This window comes from Parasteatoda tepidariorum, chromosome 3, assembly GCF_043381705.1.
Source record: "Parasteatoda tepidariorum isolate YZ-2023 chromosome 3, CAS_Ptep_4.0, whole genome shotgun sequence".
In the NCBI taxonomy this organism is placed as follows: Eukaryota; Metazoa; Arthropoda; class Arachnida; order Araneae; family Theridiidae; genus Parasteatoda; species Parasteatoda tepidariorum.
The window spans coordinates 32,284,162-32,293,747 of record NC_092206.1 but is presented as its reverse complement, the minus strand read 5'-3'; positions in this window follow the sequence as shown (position 1 = coordinate 32,293,747).

Below are 9,586 nucleotides of genomic sequence, written 5' to 3'. Positions count from 1 at the left end.
TTTTTTAAAGTGATATGGTATTCAAAAATGCATTATAGACTAAATCATTGAAATTTTATGATATTTTATTCAATTTGCTTAAAGAAAATATTTGATTAAATGGAACACTGGATTTTTAAATTCCCGTAAACATTAGTTTCTTAGATTTTTGAGCTTTTTTCTCTATAAATAATAAGCGTAGATATATTGATTGTTTTTATATCAGGACTAATCGCCATAAACGCGGCTCCAGAACACATGTTTTCCATTGAGAGTACAGAGACATCTACATCTACAGTGGATCCCCTCCCACATAAACCTTTACTTTAATGATCTGGTCGATGAACTGGCCAAGAAGGGCGCTAATGATCCTATAGATAGTAGTAGCCTTCTAACATACAATGAAATCTATGCAAAAGTAAAGACCGACAATAACAGGACTTGGAGGATTCCACCTACTTATGATTGGTATCAACAAAATAGTCCTGGGGCTGTCCTGGGGCTAAAAGGTGATAGGAAACAGCAGACAGCTATCACAAGACTAATCAGTGGTCATACCCGTGGACTAACATTTGTTCAGGGTCAAAAGACTTTCCCTGTATGCCAAAAATGCAATGTGCACCAGGCTACACCTGATCATTTGCTGTCCTGTATGGGGACTAGAGAAGAATTTTATCTTGGTCCGGCGATGGTATATGATTTTCTGTCTGTGAAGGGTCTTCTGGACGAGCCTTGTTCTGGGTCAAGCTGAATAAGTAACAACAACAACAAATATTGAAACACTCCTGCTTTTTGTTCCCGTTGGAGAATCACAACAAAGGCCCTACCTCTCCCTATGGAGTGTAATGGGATAAGAAAGAAGAAGATGCTAAAATATGGTATGTGCGGAGCCATGGTGCCCCAGGGGATAAAGCGCTCGACCCCTAACGAGGTGAACTGAGTTTGAATCCCAGCGATGACTGGTCGATGCGAATTCCGCAACCGGCTCTAACCGACCGCAGTACTGACAAAAAATATCCTTAGTGGTAGACGGATCATGAGTTAGAGTCCCCTTGACATCAGGCTAACCATGGGAGTTTTTCGCTGTTTTCCTCTCCATGAAACGCAAATGCGCAAATCCACCACAAAGTCCAGCACGAAGGTCCTCAATTTTCCCCCCAAGATTGATTCCTTGTCTTCTAAATTGAATTTAAAATTGCAAGTCTTTGGAGATTAACATTAATAGTCGTAAACTCAAAATTGGGTCGGCTGTTCAACAACAGTTGTAAAAATATGGTATACATGGCATATGTCTTTAATGCCACACGTACAAAACTGAGGCCCAGTTATTTTTTTTCTTCTTCAAACTTATATGATTACCAACGAATTTAACACGATTCCAAAATAATACAAACATCTTTCTATTATCTAATGACATAAGCGTTTCCTCTAAAATTAATTTGGATTTTAATTCTGCAGAGCATGATACGATGTTTGTATTTCCAATAAAATTAACTAAATTCTAATTTTAATAAAGAATATATGATATACAAAAAATTCAAACGCTTTTAAATTCCAAAGAATTTTCTACCGATATAAAGTTTTATGCATACTATACTCAGATAATAATCACCCCATTTCTCCTTCAACTTTTTACGATTAGCAGAACTAATAACAGGATTTCAAAATAATATAAAAATTCCTTCTGTTCTATAATGACATGACCAGGTCCACTAAAATTAATTTTCATTTTATTTCCGCATTACTTGACAATATATATATATTTTTTTTTAGTTCCCCTACATTTTTTTCATATTCACGCAGCTGTTTTTTATTGAAAAAAATGTTTGAACTTTATTTCATATACGCGCTTCCTTCTTTAAATTTTCTGCAGAGGATGGCACGAAAATATTGGCAGAGCTTTTTGATGGATGGCCCTTCTTAAAAACAGTCATTTTAGAGACGAAAGTGGAGGTCATTTTCTGAGTGAACCCCATTGTTACGAAATATGCAGCGAGATTTGTGTAGGGATAAAAAAACGTTGAACTTAAAAAACCGTACCAGTGATATATGATGGAAATTTTGCGCTCCAGCGAATCTGTTAGAAATATTATTACTGAGTTGAAAAATCTGCTTTTTGGATAAAATGTAATAAAATAGAAAGATTTGGTGCGTTAAATTCGAATCATATTTAATGAACTCAAAAATGTTAAATAAAAGTGATTTTTTTTTTCAGATTGAAAAATGATTTGAGCTCATAATACTTAAGTTTTGTTACATACTTACTTAACTTAGATCGTAGAGGGAAGTGATAACTGAAAAATTTATAGCAGGATTTAATAGGAATTTTATTAAAATTATTGCGTTTGTTTAAAATAACAATCTCTATTTAAAAATGTTAAATAAAATTGATTTTTCTTTTCAGATTGAAAAATGATTTGAACTCATAATATTTAAGTAAAGTTTTGCTACATATTATCTTACTTTAGATAGATCATAGAAAGAAGTGATAACTGAAAAAATTATAGCGGGATTTAATAGGAATCTTTTTTAAAATTATTGCGTTTGCTTAAAATAACAATCTCTAGTTAAAAATGTTAAATAAAAGGGATTTTTCTTTTTCAGATTGAAAAATGATTTGAACTCATAATACTTAAGTTTTGTTACATATTATCTTGCCTTAGATAGATCACAGAAAGAAGTGATAACTGAAAAATTTATACCGGGATTTAATAGGAATCTTAAAATTATTACGTTTGTTTGAAATAACAATCTTTAGTTAAAAATGTTAAATAAAATGGATTTTTTTTCAGATTGAAAAATGATTTGAACTCATAATATTTAAGTAAAGTTTTGTTACATATTATCTAACTTTAGATAGATCATAGAACGAAGTGATAACTGAAAAATTTATAGCGGGATTTAATAGGAATCTTATTAAAATTATTGCGTTTGTTTGAAATAACAATCTCTAGTTAAAAATATTAAGTAAAAGTGATTTTTTTCAGATTGGAAAAAAAGATTTCAGATAATATTGCTTAAGTAAAGTTAATTACATTTTATCCTACTTAAAATAAATCATAGAGAGAAGCTATAACTAAATAAATTGTTGCGGTATTAAACAGGAATCTTATAAAAATTATTGTGTTTGTTTCAGATAACAATCTCTAATTAATAAAGTAAAACTATCATGAGACTTTTTTTTCAAATTAAAACAAAGCATTTAATAAATATATTATTTTTTCATTTAAATAATAGGTTTCAAATATTTTGTAAGAAAATTACGTTAGGAAGTTAGTAAAAGGATATAGAAAGGATAACGTAATGAAATAGGTATATTTGGTGGTTAAATTTGAATAATATTTAATGTGTTCAAAAAATGAAATTTTCGTAGGATTAAAATATTTTGTAAGAAATGCTAAGTTGGAGAGTTTGTAAACGAAAATTATAGTGATGGAAGAAATGAAATAAGAATGTTTGATGATTAAGAAACGTATTTAACGCGTTTAAAAATGTTTGAGAATAGATGTTGTGAATTTTCCCAGATGGGAAAAGGATTTGCACTCTTAATACTTAAATTAAGCATCGTTGCATTCTATTTTACTCAAAAAAATATTTGTTTTCCCTTTTTCTTTCAAAATAATTATAGAGAAAAAAAATAATAAAATTTGAAAATAATTTATGGAATCTAAAATATATTATCGATTGGAAATTTGAATCATATTTAATAAACCTAAAGATGTTCAAATGAACGGAATTAAATTAATAATACTGAAGTAATAAAGTTAGTTAAATTTTTATCGTATTTACGCAAAAGCATTAATATTTTATGCTGTTTTTTTTTTAGAAATAATTTTAAAGATAAATATTTGTAAAATTGAATAATATTTTACGACTTTCAAATATTAAAACTATTTAAATTACTTCTTTTGAATAACCCTGTAAGGCAACTTTTCCTTGTTCAAATAAAAGATAAAAACAAGGTTTATTTTGAATTGAAAATGAAAACAGCCGTCTCCTGCCCTTGAACATTAATGGGCCCTGATTACATTTAACGGAATCTCACTAGAATCAGTGCAACAATTTCTACCTTATACCCTTTCTGTAGAACGATCGTATGAATAGACAGCATCACCATATTTGTTCCATACTATAGAATATTGACAATGGTTCTTTTATCGATTTGGAGTTTCACATTTATATTGGACAGCAAGGCATTATATAGTTGATTGACACTGGTTGGGCATGGGATAAATAAAATTGTATACAACTGTTTAAATGTTTTTACATTGTTTATGTCAGTTTATCTATTTTTGAATGATGTTCTTTAAATGTGTATCATTTGAATTGAAAGAAGTTAATAACATACATAGATATGTCAGTTATAAAGAATTTGAAAAATCATCAATTGCGGCACATTGCTGGAATCTTAGTCATAAAATAAATTTCGACAAAGACAAAATTATTTCCAACTTAATTACATCATCTCATTTCGCTACCCTGGGATCTTTTTTTTTATTCATATTAAAGATGATTCCCTTGTCAACGGCATTAATTGCTCACAACCTCTCGATAGCGCGTGGAAATGCATTTTCTCCTAATTCGCTCCTCTCTGTCAGTGTTTTAATTTCCTTGTCTGTTTTACATCTTTTTTCCCGCTCGGCTACTGTGATTTTGCTAGTTTTGTTTCGTGCCTTTATTTTCGTTGGCAAGTTTACGTTATATATTTAAAATCAATTTTGTTTTTTCTCGTTCACGCCTTGCATGTATTTAAAAATGGGCGCCTGTTTTTGGACTCTTGAAACATGTCGAAAGTTATTTACAATTTGTATATTTTTTAAGCGCATGAAGTTTCTTATCAAGCAATATTCAGTTTCTAAAAATTATTTATTTAATTTACATCTATAGTGTTTTGCATTAGCAGATGTTTTTACAATTTGTTGCTTGTTCCGTCATGTCTTTCTTTTAAATGCTTGTTATTAATCTCCACATTCAATTAAACTTAATTGCTTAGTAGTTCAAGAAAAAATATTGAAATGTGCAAAAAGAAGAAAATAACTTGCCGTATAAAATACTAAGATAAATAATTACTAAAAGCTATGATGTTGATTACAATACAACAAGTTGATTAAGTAAATCGACATTTGAAAAATATTTCATACGAAATTTTAAATCCTTAAAACTGATATGCAGATTTCCTTAAAAAAATTTATTATCATTCTTTAAGGAAAAAAACTTGAAATAAACAACCATTTTTTTAACCAGGAAAATATGCATAAGAATGTAATGAAACAACCATAATCCTTGATATTTTTATGACTATTTTAATTGAATTTTCTTACATATTTATGATTATATAAAATCTGTTGATTACATAGTTTTTAAATTATCACTTTTGTTAACTAGTTATTTAGGTTAAAATATTTTTTTAAATAATATAAATTTATTTTTATACACTGCTATTTGACGTTATAATTGGTAAATTGTAAAAAATAACGAATATTTATATCCATCTGTCAAAGTTGATACACTTAAAAATTTAACTCTATATAAAATATCGTATAACTATATAACTATATAACTATATATCGAAATATTATAATAAAATGAAAAATATGATAGTTGCATGAAAAAGTATTGCGTTTTTTGAAATCACAAGTTATTATTCAAAAAAAAAACATTCACTTAGTTTAACATGAATTAAAAATGAAATATAACATATTGAATGAGGTTTTTTATTGATTTATTTTCGATTTTTCCTCGATCTGTTAAAATAAACATAAATAAAACACTCAAATAAAAATATATTAATTATCTATAAAATTATTATAATTCTTTTCACAAGTTGAAACTAATATAGTTCATTTCGCTTGATAATTTTAATATTTATGCTTCATATATAATCTAAAAAGGTTTCTGAGAAAATATTTTTTAAACTTTTTTTTAATCTTTTATCTGTATTTTTTTTACATTCGCAACTTGATTGCAATCCCCCCCCCAAAAAATTTTTTTTTTTGTAGTGTTTTTTTTTTTTTTTAATATTTATGCCTTGACCTTTAAATAAAATATCTTTTCCTTACTAAGCTAAAAATCAGCATCCATAAATTAAGTTAAAAGTTTCATGAACATTTCAAGTTTTTCGAATCTTGAAGGAAGCATTTCTTTATTTTAAGTATTTTCATCTTTTAGAAGGGATTATTTTCAGGAAAAAAATATAGAGACCACATATACCACAATCCACCAACTTCCAAATGTCTAAGAAGCTTTAAATAATCTCTTGTTGTTACTGCAGTTATCTCACCCATTTTTTTATTTTTTTATAAAGAAATGCTTTTAAAAGTAGTTTCCTTTAATAGTTCCTAGCTTCAGGATGAAAATTATTTCTGTTGTTTTGACTTTCTTTGGTTCTTGATGACTTTAACGTTTTTTTTTTCGTTTTTTGTGCGTTTTAAGTAGATATTACATCTATCTGTTAAAAATATTTTTTTTAGAAAATAAAATAGCGGAAAAAATTTTAAGAAAATATTGTTAAAAGATTATACTGTGTACTTAACAAAAACTACTTAGTCTATGTTGGATAATATAAATTGAGATAGGTTATAATCCGCTTTTTGAATACATGAATTTTATATAATTCTCTTAAGAGCTTAACTAAAAATATATAACATATTTTGAATAGTAATTTTTCTTCCTAAAGATAAATATACTTGTGAGTAATTACTAATTTATTTTATGCATAATCTGACAAAAATTGAGAAAACAAAAATTTTTTTTTTCAAATTCATTTTTACTACATTCGTATCTTGCCTATTGTATCCCGAACTATAAATTTCAAATATTGAAAAATATAATTTCCATTTTTGATAAAAAGTTTCACTTACTGCAAAATAAATAACAATAATGCAAAGCAATTCTCTAAATCAATGTAGAAAGGGAAAGAAAAATAAATAAAAATATTACAAAATAATAGGTAGTAAACAGCCCCAATTTTATTTAAAATCTTCTTTTATTTGGGGGAGAAGTCATGAAAAAGAAAAAACCGAACAGTGGAACAACAAGTCACAAGTTTAAGTTAATTTCGGCACAATTTCGTTAATTCCTGTTACAAATCCTTATTTCCCGTTATAACTCCTCTCGTCCCTTAATCTATAGTGCAATGGGGACTTTCTCCCCCTGACGTTACGTTTTACATACCTTTCGCCCTACCCTTTTTCTTAGAAAGACACCTGTTTGCCGGTATCTATGATGTCAGCGTGCCTTACTAGAGCGGAGATGTGTTTCTTAACCGTAACGCTCGAAAAATAATTGTGGTTACATCTCAACTTGTTAAAAAATAAGCAATTTAACTTTAACTTTAAGCAAGAGGATAAAAGGGAGAGCGCGAAAGGCGATCGAGAGATTCGATATTTTGATGGTCAAACACTTTGCAGCACTCCGCTTAACGGAGTTTTGATATTTTTTGCTCCCACCTCCCTGAGGTGGAGAACTTTTCTTGGAAGAATGGCTTCCTTGCGCCATCTTTATTTTATGTTCCCTATAACCAACTCATGTGCTGCCATGCTATGACGTGGTCTACGAAGTTGTTTATGCTAAATCATGCAGCTCTTTTTAATGTGAAAGAAAAATTTGCCCTTAATTAAAATTTGAACTTAGATCGCCAAAAAATCTTCAAAAGAAACATGAACGTTATCTTCGATTTTTGAAAATTTCATCTTGTGATGGAAAGCCGAGAAAATCCAAAATTCTGGGAAATGCTCCAACCGCTGTTATTGCTGAAAGACCCCTGTTTCCAGTAGCTACTCAGTTCCCACTAAATGCTGGGATAAAATGATCCATCGCCAACCTACAGTCGTCTGGATTTCATCTAAAATTTCCTTTTCCCTGAATTTCCTGCCCTTCACCCACTAATCCACCATTGGATACTATTTGCCTGTCTTTCAATATGGATCCGCCTAATAAAAATAACTTTTTGGTTTTTCTAAAGTGACTATCTTTTTTTTGAGTGATTTATTCATCTAGATCTACTAAAAGATAACTCCAGGTAAATACTTGTTTTTATCCCTGTTTCTCTTTCAGATTGCTATATGGGTTATTCGGACACTATATGTAATTTTATTAATTCGGCCATATTTTTTCTAAGTTCAGTTGTTATTTTTATATATATAACTTTTCATTACGATACCCAACCGAAACAGTGCAGTGCTACTGACATAACCATACATTTTTTAATGTATTTTCATTTAAGTTTCAGAAGTCAAAAATAGAAACGTCTACAAAAAAATGCTTAATAATTTTTGTTTTTTAGACATCGAACATTCAAGTACTATGACTCCATCCTCAGAGTTTAAAAGGGTGACCTCAAGTATACTTATTAATTATCGGAGACAATGTTTTACATTTCAAAATGAGGCACAAAAGCACCCAAAATCAACACGGAGAAAATAAATTCTTGCAGAATTACCACACTGTATGGTAATAACATTTCTGGTAAAAGAAAATAACAAAAAAAAAAACACTCTATACATACTAAAGCAGAATGTTTCCGTCAGCAATCGTTATTTTTATTATGGTATGGTCACTGACAATCAGTATGCCAAATTTTTGGAGGGAGTATTAATTTATTGGATTAAACTTAATGCGTAATGAAAAACACGCAAAAAAAAGTATTTAATTTGGAGGGCAAATGTATTTATTGTATAACAATGAACAAAAATGAAATTTAAAAAAAACGTTACGCCAACAGCACGCGCTTTTCCCAGATGGTCATCCTCCTAAGTATTGACATCGCCCGACGATGCTTGACTTCGGTGATCGGTGATAACCGACATTTTAATCATGGTATGGCTGATTCGGGGGTATTTCGGTTACTTAATTAAATTCGTTCTAGTATTAATTTACTAGAGGGAACTAAATAATATTTATTGCATAACCGTTAATAAAAAATGAGAAGGTGTAATGCCAACGGCGTAAGGAACTCCCAGGTGATGACACCCATCTAAGTTCTGACTGTGCACGATGATGCGTGACTTCGGTGATCGGTCGAGAACCTTATAACTTAATATTAAATAACAATTCATGAGAAAAATTAAAAAGGTTTAATGCCAACGGAATAAGGAACTCCCAGTGGATGACAACAATCTAAGTACTAACTGTGCACGACAATGCGTGACTTCGGTGATCGGTCGAGAACCTTATAACTTAATATTAAATAATAATTCATAAGAAAAATTAAAAAGGTATAATGCCAACGGCATAAGGAACTCCCAGGAAATGACACCCATCTAAGTACTAACTGTGCACGATGATGCGTGACTTCGGTGATCGGTCGAGAACCTTATAACTTAATATTAAATGACAATTTATGAAAAAAATTAAAAAGGTATAATGCCATGGGCATAAGGAACTTCCAGTGGATGACACCCATCTAAGTACTAACTGTGCACGATAATGCGTGACTTCGGTGATCGGTCGAGAACCTTATAACTTAATATTAAATAACAATTTATGAAAAAAATTAAAAAGGTATAATGCCAACGGAATAAGGAACTCCCAGTGGATGACAACCATCTAAGTACTAACTGTGCACGATAATGCGTGACTTCGGTGATCGGTCAAGAAACTTATAACT